Genomic DNA, 13,709 nt, shown 5'->3' on the forward strand with positions numbered 1-13,709 from the left:
CCTACATCAAACAAGCACAACAAAAACAAATTACACAAAAAAATGGCAAAAATCAGAATATCAACTGAGAAAAAAAAACGTGGCTGAATGCAATACTTATTATAACTTAAAAAGTAAAAGTGTGCGTGTGGATGTGTGCGTATGTTTGAGTGTTTTAAACAAACAACAAACCTAAATTAAAGAAGCACAACAAACAAACAAAAAACCTGGCAAAGTTCTGAACATTAACACAATGCTGCTTTCTGCTTTGAGGGGAGGAATAAAATGACTGAAGCCGGACTGCCGAGAGGAGGAAGGAGGGGGAAAAGAACACGCAGACATGAAAACACACACAACTCCATGACAGATAAACTGCTTATGTTCAAAAATCAAGAATATTTAAGCGTGCACACACACACACACACACACACACACACAGACTCTCCTCGTGAAAGTAAAGGTAAACTCGAACTTGAAGGTAAGTATAAATGTTTGATATGGAAGAAACCTGTGATAAAAGTCTTTGTATAAATCATCGGTACCAACAAAATTCAGTTGCCACAACGCGTAAAAAGGACATACTGTAGTTTCAAATTAGTAACAATCTAAGCCATTTTAATCAGCACTGGTCACGGTCCGGCAAGCACTAACAGATACAACAGCACGTGTATGCATCTTGAAGTAATAAGACCTTGAAGTAGGCCTAGAGTTTACACTATGCATTATGTAATGCTTTAATTCAGCTGCCTAACTGTGGAACTTTGCAAATGTGTGAGGACCGTTTCACAAAACAGACAAAACACCCTCTCAGTTATTTACACAAATCAGTTCCAGAATGTGCGTGTTCCTTTTCCGTCTCTACAAATTAATGTTATCTGGGGGGAAAACGAATCATTGTCGCTTCCGCCCTCAGTTATAATTGCCTGAGCATAATAGGAAATGCAACAGGTGTAGTCTTCCGCCTGATTTTTAGTCAAGATATTTCGACACAGAATGCTTCTTTCTTTTTTCTTTGTATGTTGACAAGCTTACATACAATCATTTATGCAACACTGACAATAAGACCAGACCAGAGTTGTGATTGAAATGGGCAGTTTATTTAATAAAGCTCCAGAATGAATAAAAATACATGACAAAATAAGGTGGTCCCGCTGTACAAAGCCGGTTACCAAACACACACACACACCAACACACACAAACACACTCACGCACGCACACACACACACACACACACACACACACACACATGACACACACACACACACACACACACACACACACACACACACAGAGTAACATTGTACAACTTACTGTCACATTCAAGCGGGAACACCAAACAAAACGTATCATCAAATGAAACAACATTTTAAGTGGTCAACTGAGCAGATGACCACAAACCACACTTGAAATCTTCACATTTTAACACTTTCTCCTGTATCCACAAAAGTCATTTATGCTGACTAGATAATGACATAATAAAATGACATCAATAAAACCATTCCCTTTTTTATTTTAAAGAAAAACAAGAAAATTAAAATAACGCAAAGAACTGATGCTCAGTAAGGTTGGGTATCGATCTCAAATGTGTGCATAGCTAATTACATGTAACCGGCATGGACTGGGGCTAGAATTGGCCTTTCTGTCAGGCAACTCGGCCTCTAATTGGTTTTATATTGTCTGATCCCCCTCCAGAAAAAAACAATACCATTTGCCCCGTGCTTCTGCGCCCACAAAAAATATTCGGGAATAAGAAAAGTTCAAATTTTAGGCACCCCACATACAACCCTAATTGTCAGTCAATTACTTTACTGCAATCAACGTTGATTTTAAAGTACCATGTCATTATTATTTTGGAGATAGATTTGAAAAAGTCCATAATTGCAGACTGCGTATTGGTATGAGTGATTTGAATTTTGATTTATGTCAGTGGCACCTCAAGGAATGCCCCAAATGTGAGTGCGGTTACCCAAGGGAGACTGCTGAGCACTATTTGTTGCATTGACCCTTGTGTAGAGATGTACGATTATTGTCAATTGATAACTGATTATAAGTTCATTGAAATATTATTGAAAGGCATCCCGCAATATTCCCGGAATGTCAATCAGACCATATTCATAACTGTACAAGAATTTATTAAGACAAACAGGCATGTTCCGTACATGAGCCTCTACATTTTATTCATAATGTTCATTTGACACTGTCATGAGACAAATGCTGCCTGACCAATTGTTCTTCGTAATTTCTCTCGTGTTTTGTGTCCTTGTTTCGACTTATCGATTATGGCCCAATCGTTATGTAATTTAGTGCCATTTTCGCCGATCACCAAAATGTATTAACTTTGCGTGTGTGTCTTCTGTGCATTTAATATTATTGTGACGTGACCCACTCTTCCAACATTTCTGGCGCTCCAAGTCTTCGTCGTCCTTTTTTTTCCCCCTTATGCTGAATTCTGTTCTCTCGTACCCCATTTCTTTTTGTTTCTTGTTTTTACCCCCACCAAGTTCTGTACTACCACCCCCTCCATTTTTTGATTGCTTGCGCATCAGGTTTGTCTGTTTGTTTTCGTTGTCTGAAATGAGTAAATGTATCTAGTCCGCCATCATGCTAAACTTTGTTATGTACATACCAGGATGACTTAAAATAAGCATTTATGCTTGAGTTATCTTAAAAAAACAATGCATTGTTTCTGTCATGATAACAAATTGAATAAAGTTTTGTAAACCAATGGACTGATTATAGTTGACCCTGATATGTGATTACGGGATAGTGTCACATTAATTTATTTCTACTTTCACTTGTACTTTTGTACTTAAAACAAATCACTGAAATGTAAAAGTTATTATTTTTTCCATTGTGAAGTGTCGTCAGTCTCCTCAAGGTAATGCAGTCAAACTCAACCAAAAGTTGGAGGGGCTTCTTCATACTTTCAGTGTGTGTGTGTGTGTGTGTGTGTGTGTGATTTCTTTTGACACTATGCACGTTTGTATATATAACCGCCTGTGCACAAAAAGAAGAACATAATCGAATCTTATCATTCATTTTCGCTTAATTGATTGATTGGTATGCATGTTTCTAACAGTGACCGTTACCAAAGTGAGTATAGTGCGCTTCCCAAGCATAAAACGGTGCATGACTCTGGATTTGCGTCTGAGATATTGACACATCACTGTGAGAAAAAGCGTTAATGAAAAAAGAAGACTATTTATTTTCCTTGAGCATTATCTTAAAGTGGTGTGCCAAAAACTTTTAAATTCAAAAATTCAATATTTAACTTTAGGAAAAGCACTGTAGAGAGAAAACCACGCTTGTGTGTTCAGAATAGTCTCCATGTGGTATCAATATAAATGATTCAAATGTATGGAAGAGAAGCTGTTTCTGCTGGATTAATACACACACACAATTGTGCACTCACACATAAGCATGCATGCATGCATGCATGCTCACACACACACACACACACACACACACACACACACACACACACACACACACACAAACAACAAATTCATTATGACAAAACCAAATACGAAGTCCTATTTCACAAATTTTATATCTTCTCCTTTTCACCATATACAAATACAGTCACGGAGTACATTTATAAGGCCAAATTATTAAGAAATATTATTTTCTGTGCTTGAATTACCCAGTGTGTAGCATGATCACCACGAAGGTACAATTCACAGAAGTTGAGTAATCACTTTACAAAACCCATACCAGTACCACATTGTTATGTTAAATCCTATTTATTAACCCACACAAATAGAAGAAGATAGCTTTGTGAAGACTTTCATTTTCCAACCAAATGCTGTTCAAAGATTATTCTTTCTTTCTATATTTGGTGTTTAACGTCGTTTTCAACCGTTCAAGGTTATATCGCGACGGGGAAAGAGGGGGGGGATGGGGGATGGGATAGAGCCACTTGTTAATTGTTTCTTGTTCACAAAAGCACTAATCTAAAAATTGCTCCAGGGGCTTGCAACGTAGTACAATATACTACCTTACTGGGAGAATGCAAGTTTCCAGTACAAAGGACTTTAACATTTCTTACATACCAATCAATATGAGGCTTATATTGCGCGTATTCTGTGGGTACAGTTCTAAGCTCGGGGATTTTATTTTAATTTTATTTTATGCAATTTATATCGCGCACATATTCAAGGCACAGGGATTTATTTATGCCGTGTGAGATGGAATATTGTTTTACACAATACATCACGCATTCACATCGGCCAGCAGATCGCAGCCATTTCGGCGCATATCCTGCTTTTCACGGCCTATTATTCCAAGTCACACGGGTATTTTGGTGGACATTTTTATGAAAATTTATCTATGCCTATACAATTTTGCCAGGAAAGACCCTTTTGTCAATCGTGGGATCTTTAACGTGCACACCCCAATGTAGTGTACACGAAGGGACCTCGGTTTTTCGTCTCATCCGAAAGACTTGAACCCACCACCTAGGTTAGGAAAGGGGGCAGAAAATTGCTAACGCCCTGACCCAGGGTCGAACTCGCAACCTCTCGCTTCCGAGCGCAAGTGCGTTACCACTCGGCCACTGACACGATACACCAACACGATATTAGCACTCCAGATTTTTATCTCGCAGTTTTTCTGAAGGACTTTGCATTTGAAAACTATTCTCAGACAAAATATGAGTTTAAACTGCAAGTACATGTACAGGGAGTCTGAAGGGTTCAAGTCGGATGAGATAGACTACTGTTGTGGCAATCTTCGAATTTGAAAATCATTTTTTTAAAAGAGTAAAACTCATAGTTCTTCTTCTTCTTCGCTCATGGGCTGAAACTCCCACGTTCACTCACAAATTTGCACGAGTGGATTTTTACGTGTATGACCGTTTTTACCCCACCATTCAGGCAGCCATACGCCGCTTTCGGGGGAAGCATGCAGGGTATTTTTGTGTTTCTATAACCCACCAAACTCTGACATGGGTTACAGGATCTTTTCCGTGCGCACTTGGTCTTGTGCTTGCGTGTACACACGAAGGAGGATAAGGCACTAGCAGGTCTGCACATAAGCAATGACCTTGGAGATCAGAAAATTCTCCACCTTTAACCTACCAGGCGGCCGCGATTTTGACTCATGACCTTCTGAATAGGAGGCCGATGTCTTATCCACAAGAACACCGAGCCCGTCCAAACTCCTAGTAAAAACAACAACTGCAAATCTGGGAGCAAAATGTAAACGGTTACAGTTTCAACTATCCTTCCCCTTTATATCAGCATTTTTGGAAACCTAAACGAAAGAGAATTCAAGAACAACAGTCACGGATTCAGATTTAAAAAAACAAATGGTAACTATGCTTTTTGGAAATTCTTTCTTTAATTGGTGTTTAACGAAGGTTATATCGCGACAGGGAAAGGGGGGGAGATGGGATAGAGCCACTTGTTAATTGTTTCTTGTTCACAAAAGCACTAATAAAAAAAATGCTCCAGGGGCTTGCAACGTAGTACAATATACTACCTTACTGGGAGAATGCAAGTTTCCAGTACAAAGGACTTAACATTTCTTACATACTGCTTGACTAAAATCTGTACAAACATTGACTATATAAGAAACACTTAACAAGGGTAAAAGGAGAAACAGAATCCGTTAGTCGCCTCTTACGACATGCTGGGGAGCATCGGGTAAATTCTTCCCCCTAACCCGCGGGGGGTCTTTTTGGAAATGCGCTTCAGACAAATGCCTTTGCACACGTTATGTTACTCACAGCAAAATGCAAGAATAATTGGGGACCATATGGGATGGGGCAAATTGGGAGGGAGCAATTCGGGACACCACCATAAATATCTACCAAATATTTACAAATAGCTATCTTAGTACATGCATAACATGCTGTACCAATACACAATTTCTTTAAATAACTATGTAAGGATTATTGGCAGTCTCCCGGAGCATGTTTCACGCTATCCTGCGATCAGGACAAGCGACTGACTGTGATGTGTATGCTGTGCGGCGTGCGCTACATAAGAAACCTTTTTTTAAATTTGTATTAAATATAATCACCTGAGCCACGAATGGCTAGCTGACAGCGGCTATCTTTTACACAACAAATTCTGAACTCTGATGAACTCGTGACCGCTGATTTTTAAAGGCAAGGGGTATCATATTGTGCGCATGGCATACACATCCAAGTTGGTCGTTTGTCCCGATTGTGGGATACAGCCCGTCAGAGGCGTAGAGCGTGCTCGAGATGTTTTGAAAAACCTGACTGCAGTACAGGGATTTTTACACCTCCGGACTGCTGATAATCCTAACAGAATTATTTTCCAAAACCGTCTATTGCCTTGAAAGCAAACCTGGAATTTCTGATGCGAGTTGCCAGAAAGAAAGTTCACTAACAAGATCCAGGCCAACACCAACCCCCCACCCCCCCCCCCCTAAATAACACTAAGGAGTGAGGTGAGCTTAAATAACTAATTAATTAATCAATCAATAAATTCTCTGCTGAAATCCCCAACTTCGCGCATCGAAGCTATGAAAAACAGGACACTGCCACGTTTCCATTCAGCTAAACGCCACACCATTTTCAAGAGGGGATGTCTCAGGAAGAAAGATGTGACGCTCCCGATTCATATGTTTCAGAAGACAGCCCACCTGAGAAAAAGAAGAACACAATATAGAAATAATAACAACCTGTCAACCACAAATACATTAAAGTTTTTCAAACAGTTCACTAATCCGACAAACTCATGCTCGTTTCTGGTGCATTTGATAAAGCCAATTACGGGTAGATGCTAGACAACAGCAAAACCACCACCACATAACAACACAAGATTGTTTATGGTTGTTTACAGTCTCTTGAACACAGGAGTCAATCGAGACCATATATATAACAAGAAGCATAAAAAAGCACTTCAGTTTGAAACCCAGGTTCAATGTAGTAAATAATATTGCATCAATGTTCCATCCATCCTCAGCACTTTCAAAACCAGTTTCTTCTAGGTCATACACACCTTTTCCTCGATTGATCCACAGTACATCAGATCGCTATTGTTCTTTTTATGATTTGCACCAAAGGAATGATTAACATTTCTGTCTTAGTCATATGTAACAAGCTTTAAGCAAAAGCATAATATTCTACACATTCACATATTGTAAGGTTGAAGGGGTCTATGTCGACCAAAAGAAGGTGTATTCCCCATAGCCATAGGTGTTTTCCCTGTGTACCGGGAATACAGTTGGATTTTCTGTAAAGAAGTATAATATCGTACAATCTTGCGCCAAGCGCGTGACTGCGGTTAGATAGGAGAATCTATTTAAAATCCTGAATTCGCGTGCGGCATCCAGTCAAGCAAAACATGCTTCGACCGTTTATCAAAACGGATTTAGTTAAAGAAACATCTGCACCCCCACCCCCAACAGCCTGGTATTATGTTTTCCTCGCTGGTACTCTCGTCCATTGAATCACTTTCACTTTCGTAAGCTTGAAGTAACTCCATGGCGTCTAACGGAAGTATATTCCCTGTATATGTACAGGAAATTAACATACAGGGAATACAGCCACTGTTGGTCGACATAGACCCCTTCTAAAGTGCTGCAGTAGTTACCTTTCCCTCCAAGGACCAAGCTGTTCATCCACTGTAGGGCTGACCGGGGTTCCCCCTTAGCAGAGTGAGTGGCGAATCCTGGCTGATAAATTTCCTTTCATTTTCCATGAATGAAGAATACCAGCTGGGTTCTTTTATTCATGGACCTGTGTTCTGCAACACACACAAATCAGCCACCATCTTGTAAATATATGTAAAAGAAAGCAAGTGGCAATCTGAATAACAGAATACAAAATGATCAATCCACACAATCATACTTCAGCACTGAAAGTCCACAAAATGAAGCACTGCTAGTACATGTACTTCTCATAATTTACTGAAACTTTACTCGTCAAAACAACCATTTGTTTTATCAACTTTACTCGCATGTGGGGAGTAGATTAACATTTCTACTCACCATTTACATGATTTTTACTCGCCATGGCGAGTAATTGAAAATACTCGCCACTTTCAGGCCTGTACTTGTGCATGAGATGTGTTTACCATCCATATGCCCAGACCATGCGCCCTTCTGTTGTGCTCAGAACAGTAAAGAGTTGCTTGCTGGGGTGGTTGTTCATAAGTTAACAGTTCACAAGAGGGCACAAACAAGAGCAAAAACACAGGTGCCTGATTCAAACTCATTCAAATGCAGAACCTTATTTTTGCATGAACAGAGTAAGACATGATTCTTACATAGCTGACCCTACCCCTGGCAGAAAAGTGCTTGAAATTGTCCATGTGGTCTCTACCAGTACATTTGATGCGTATTTGTGATACATATATACTGATATAGAGACAAGTAACAAGTGGACATTTCCTCTGACACCTCTACCATTTGTACACCTGCACAAATCTCCTGCCATAGACTACAAAAGGAAAACATACAAATCAAAACAAACACAAATTTAACCTAATGTTTACCTTTCAGCAGCAGAAAAGGCTGTGTTTTCTGTGGTGTCTCAGAGTAAAGCCACGGTGTTGGAGATCTATGCAAAACTAGGCTGTAGGCAAGGTCCAACATCTTTAGCTGCACACACAAAAAGAAGAAGCAAGAAATCACATGACATAGATGACATTCCTCACTAGTACAAAACCACAACTACACTAGTCAACTACCAATGTAAGAATCATAGTCCTGCAAGATTACCCTCTTAAAAAGTAAGATTGCTTTCATTCAAACACTACCGTGGGACCAAACTCCCCACCCCCCCCTCCTTTTTTTGAGTTTTTCCTACATGTGTGTTGATGTTTCCATTAATTCCAAGCCCTGAAACTGTGAACTTGAGATCTTTATGTATGCACACAGTCACAGGCTTAATAAGCTATTCAGAAACCAAGCAGAGTCTGCACAACGTCAATTCTGAGAAATAAATCCCCACAACCGGTTTCAAGGCCACTATACCGACTGAGCTATTGCTTGCCATGCCAACCTCCACCCCCATTTGGAACATGCACAACTAGTATACCCATACACATGTAATAATACTGCTTGCCTTCCTCCCCCACCCTCCAAATCAATAAACACTAAATGTATGCAATCAGTAATCTTTTAGTTAGTAGTTGACTACCATCACTACTCTCTCCACACCCACCCACCCTCTTGCACACCAGCGACACACCCCCATCGCCCAATCATTTCCATGATTCTCTCTGCCATATAGTAATCCTAAACACTAAGATTATGACACATTTGTTTTCCAATTAGGAACATAAAAAATTACTGTAAAAAAAATGTACAATCATGCACTCTCTGAGTCTGACAAGAGAGTGTGAGAAAAGTCAAGAAAGCAAGACGTGTGACATAACTAAATCTTCTAATCTATTCCTGAGATTTACTCTTGACAGCTTAAAATGGAACCTCATGCACTTACTGTTCTGAATTGTAGAAATTTCTTGTAGACTTTATAGCAGCAAAGGCAGTTTTATTGGGTACCACCAGGTGTCACTCTGTCATCATCTGATCAAGCATTCAAGCAAATGGTTCAGCACTGAAACAGTAAATAGCAAGAGTGTACAGAAAAATACACAAACTTTCTCATTAATTTGTATCTTCAACTTCACATTATTCATAAATAATGATACCTTACTTTGACTAAGTTTGAGTAGGATTAACACCATGCAGAGCCAGAAGTTAACTTGAAATAAAATAACTATACGTTACTCAATACTGCACTCAATGAGTCAATTGTCAGCAAAGGTGATAATCAATGCAAGGTAAAACCAAAGGATGCAACTCAGTCAGCAATTGCAAAAACTACATAATTCTAATCAAGCTGTCAGTTTCATTAGCTATCAGAATTCAAAACATGTTCTTGTTTTTGTTGTTGCTGTTGTTCATGACTACATTAATGTATCTCAGCATTTCTAGTTTCTACACTATAGCCATTAAAAAAACCAAAAGAAGTGTCCCAATGTTTAATGAAGCGCTCTTGCAATTAAGTCACAATTGTTTGCAGTTGCTGAGAAAAGCTAATAGTAATAGTCCTTACACTTACAGTAAGTTGAGTAACAAATTATAAACAATTGCTGTTAACACTCATACATAGTACAAGAGAGCAAACCACTGCAAAACTATAGTCATTTATCAATGTTATGCTTGCCATCCACCCCCGACCCCAAACCTCTCCCATATTTTATGTACATCAGACTAGTATTCTTGTTAGTTCATTTCAGCTGTAACAGTGACAACACGTTTGCACACTACAGACCTGGAAGTGGAAATGTTAACACATGGAGTGCTAAATTTCAGGATACAATCTGTTTGTTTGTTTGCTTAACGCCCAGTCGACCACGAAGGGCCAATCAGGGCGGTGCTGCTTTGACATTTAACGTGCGCCACACACAAGACAGAAGTCGCAGCACAGGCTTCGTGTCTCACCCAGTCACATTATTCTGACACCGGACCAACCAGTCCTAGCACTAACCCCATAATGCCAGACGCCAGGCGGAGCAGCCACTAGATTGCCAATTTTAAAGTCTTAGGTATGACCCGGCCGGGGTTCGAACCCACGACCTCCCGATCACGGGGCGGGCGCCTTACCACAAGGCCAACCGTGCCGGTCATACAATCTGTTACAAAGTACAAACACTGGCAATCGGAGAGAACAGTGTTAAGTACTGTAAGTCTTTACAGTAACATCAAACAGTATCCCCTCTTTTTGGTAGTACAGTGGAACAACACTTTTAATATCCCCTGATTAAAGACTCCCTCCCTTTTAAGACCCTGTTTTCTCAGATTTGTCTGTCCACAACCTCTCTATATTTACTCTCATCTCAAGACTTCTTCCTTTCAAGACCTGATTTTTTCAGATTTGTTTAGGTCCTAAAAGGAAGGGGGGGGGGGGGGGGGGTTCGATCGACTTTACTGGTACCGTGAAACCGAAAGTGACCAAGTCATCAAGGGCACGTATATTCCTGCTGCTCTGTTAGCACCGATCATATTTTAGAAACGTTGCACTCTGTCGTCAACAAATGTAGGAATAAAAATAGTATTACCTTCACCAGCTGTCTCCATGGAGTCGAAAGACCATCGGCCGGTTTGGCTCGCTTGTGCCATTCCTGGATGAAAATTGAAATGACCCTGCATGGCTGCTCCGTTCTTGGCATCAATGGCAGTGCAAAAAAAGCGAATCCCGACTCCCATCCAGGATAAGCTGTACGGCACGGCGGCGTCTCTGCAGATGACCACTACATTTGGACGATTTGGACTGGTCTCCACGTGTTGCGGCAAGAAGCAGAAGAAGATACAGATAAGGTGGCGGGAGTGATGTCCCTTCGCTGCAGTGACTAAAAATACAAAACTATCTCAAAATAAAAACACAAGGAACGGTTTGTAATTGTTGATGGGTAGTTAAATTTGTGACAAAAGAAATTAAACGTTCAAATGACTTACCACCCCCCTCTGCTATGTCAGTTGCGAGTATGTCAGTATGTGTTTGTGTTTGTGTGTGTGTGTGTGTGTGTGTGTGTGTGTGTGTGCCCGGCAGTGTGCCCGTCAGTGTGTACGGTACGTGTGTGTGTGTCAGTGTCATTGCCGGTGTGTGTGTTTACGTGTGTGTGTCACAGTGTGTGTGTGCGTGCGTGTGTGTGTGTGTGTGTGTGACGGTGTGTGCCGGTGTGGATGTGTGTGTGTGTATTGTGTGTGTGTGTGTGCGTTCGTCAAGTTGTGTGTGTCAGTGTGTGTGTCAGTGTCGATCAGTGTGTGTGTGTTCTAGGCCAGGGGGGATTCCCAAGGTTCCTGGGTTCCGGAAGCCCACCCACCCCCCTTACTGACTCCACAAATGTACCTTTTGCCTTTTTCTTTCTGCGAATGTATGTATTCATTTGCTAATTTGTTCGTTTGTTTGTTCGTTCGTCAGTTTGTTCGTTCGTCAGTTCGTTCGTTCGTTTGTTCGTTCGTTCGTTCGTTCGACAGTTCGTCCGACAGTCCTTCAGTACGTCCGTCAGTCCGTCCGTCCGTCGGTCCGTCAGTCAATCCGTTCTTCAAGTTCAGTCCGTATCAATAAATTCCTCTTGTGCAGGGCCCAATACAGGGGAGAGGGGGGGGGCGAATTCCTGTTGGTGGGACAACCCCCCCCCCCCACCCAGGCCTAACTGTGGACCTCCTCCAAACGTTTGACAAATGCCCTGAAAATGGGCCAGATTGCACACAATTATTGTTTATTGTTTGCTTGTTTATTTGTTTGTTTGTTTGTTTGTTTGTTTGCTCGTTCGTTCGTTCGTTCGTTCGTTCATTCGTGGGTTGGTTCGTTCGCTCTTTCGTTCCTTCGTTATTTCCTTCGTTTATTCGTTCCTTCGTCCTTTTAGTCCGTCCGTATGTCCGTCCATACGGTCCGTCCGACAGTCTGTCTGTCAGTCCATCAGTCCGTCCGTCAGTCCGTCCGTCCTTCAGTCTGTATCAATAGATTCCTCTTGTGCAGAGGGTTGAAGGAATACCCTGCAGGACCGGATCAGGAGGGGTTACCCGTAACGCCACCCCCCCCTCCCGCCGCCCCCCCCCTCCCCCCGTCCCTCCGTCCGTCCATCGATCGGTCCGTCCCTCAATCTGCCCGTCGGTCCGTCCGTCAGTCCGTCCGTCAGTCCGTCCGTCAGTCTGCCCGTCCGTCCGTCCGTTCTTGTTCGTTTCATTGTTTATTTATTTCGCACACATCATTGTCAACTTGTGGATATCCTGAACAAGGCGGTGCGCGAGAATATCTTCTTGTTTGGATAAAATAACATTTTGCTCTGAAACAAACCACACACAAATTCCACTGCTTGAGCATCGTTTCAGTCTAACCGAACTGAGGGTATACCTCATCTTCAGAAGGAGAATAAGCGACAGCATGCTCTTCTACCATATAACATGTCACGTGAGGTCGTTCAGACCGGAGTGGAGGTATATCTCCGAGGGATCAGGGTATACTTTCAACCCGCTGCACAAGAGGAGTTTATTGATACCTTATGTTCGGTCGTACCGGTGTGTAATACCTCTTCTCTCTCTCTCTCTCGTCTCTCTCTCTGTCCCTGTCTCTCTCTCTCTCTCTCAGTCACTCTCTCTGTCTCTCTCAGTCACTCTCTCTCTGTCTCTGTCTCTCTCGCTCTCTCTCTCTCTCTCTCTCGATCTCGTCATTGTCATTGTCTCTCTCTCTCTCTCTCTCTCTCTCTCTCTCTCTCTCTCTCTCTCTCTCTCTGTCTCTCAGTCTCTCTCTTCATTGTCATTGCCATTGTCTCTCTCTGTCTCTGTCTCTTTCTCCCTCTCTGCCACTTTCTCTCTTTATCTCCCTCTCCCCGTCTGCCTCTCGGTATGTGTGCCTATATACAAGCGTGTCCACGATCGCACGAGAGATCGTCCAGTACAAATTCCCCCTCGTTACGGCAAAGTCCTCCCTCTCTTTAACGACCTCCCTGACCCAGCAACCCCACACAGGTCCATCTTGGCCCTAATTGTCAGTGTCCTGGCCACGCAAACTCAATTGATGGCAGACTCTGTACCCTAGCTTCACACGATAAAAGAGTACCTTTGATTTGCTGAGAGTGATTTTCCATTCGTTGGGCGTCGATACCTCGTTCTGTTGCTTTTTGAAGGCATAGTCCTTCCCGGCACGGTTGGCCTAGTGGTAAGGCGTCCGCCCCGTGATCGGGAGGTCGTGGGTTCGAACCCCGGCCGGGTCATACCTAAGACTTTAAAATTGGCAATCT

The 13,709-nt window shown here is 41.9% G+C and overlaps 1 long non-coding RNA gene across 1 annotated transcript; it reads right to left on the reverse strand.

The window, feature by feature from the left end:
- Positions 1 to 3,510: 3,510 nt before the first annotated feature.
- Positions 3,511 to 12,078, reverse strand: LOC138964022 (uncharacterized). Its single transcript, XR_011454988.1, has 5 exons — positions 11,025 to 12,078; positions 9,401 to 9,517; positions 8,451 to 8,556; positions 7,548 to 7,700; positions 3,511 to 6,594 (listed from the first exon to the last, which is right to left on the reverse strand). It is a non-coding gene; the product is annotated as an uncharacterized lncRNA (long non-coding RNA).
- Positions 12,079 to 13,709: the final 1,631 nt, after the last annotated feature.

This window comes from Littorina saxatilis, linkage group LG4 (genome assembly GCF_037325665.1).
Source record: "Littorina saxatilis isolate snail1 linkage group LG4, US_GU_Lsax_2.0, whole genome shotgun sequence".
Lineage (NCBI taxonomy): Eukaryota > Metazoa > Mollusca > Gastropoda > Littorinimorpha > Littorinidae > Littorina > Littorina saxatilis.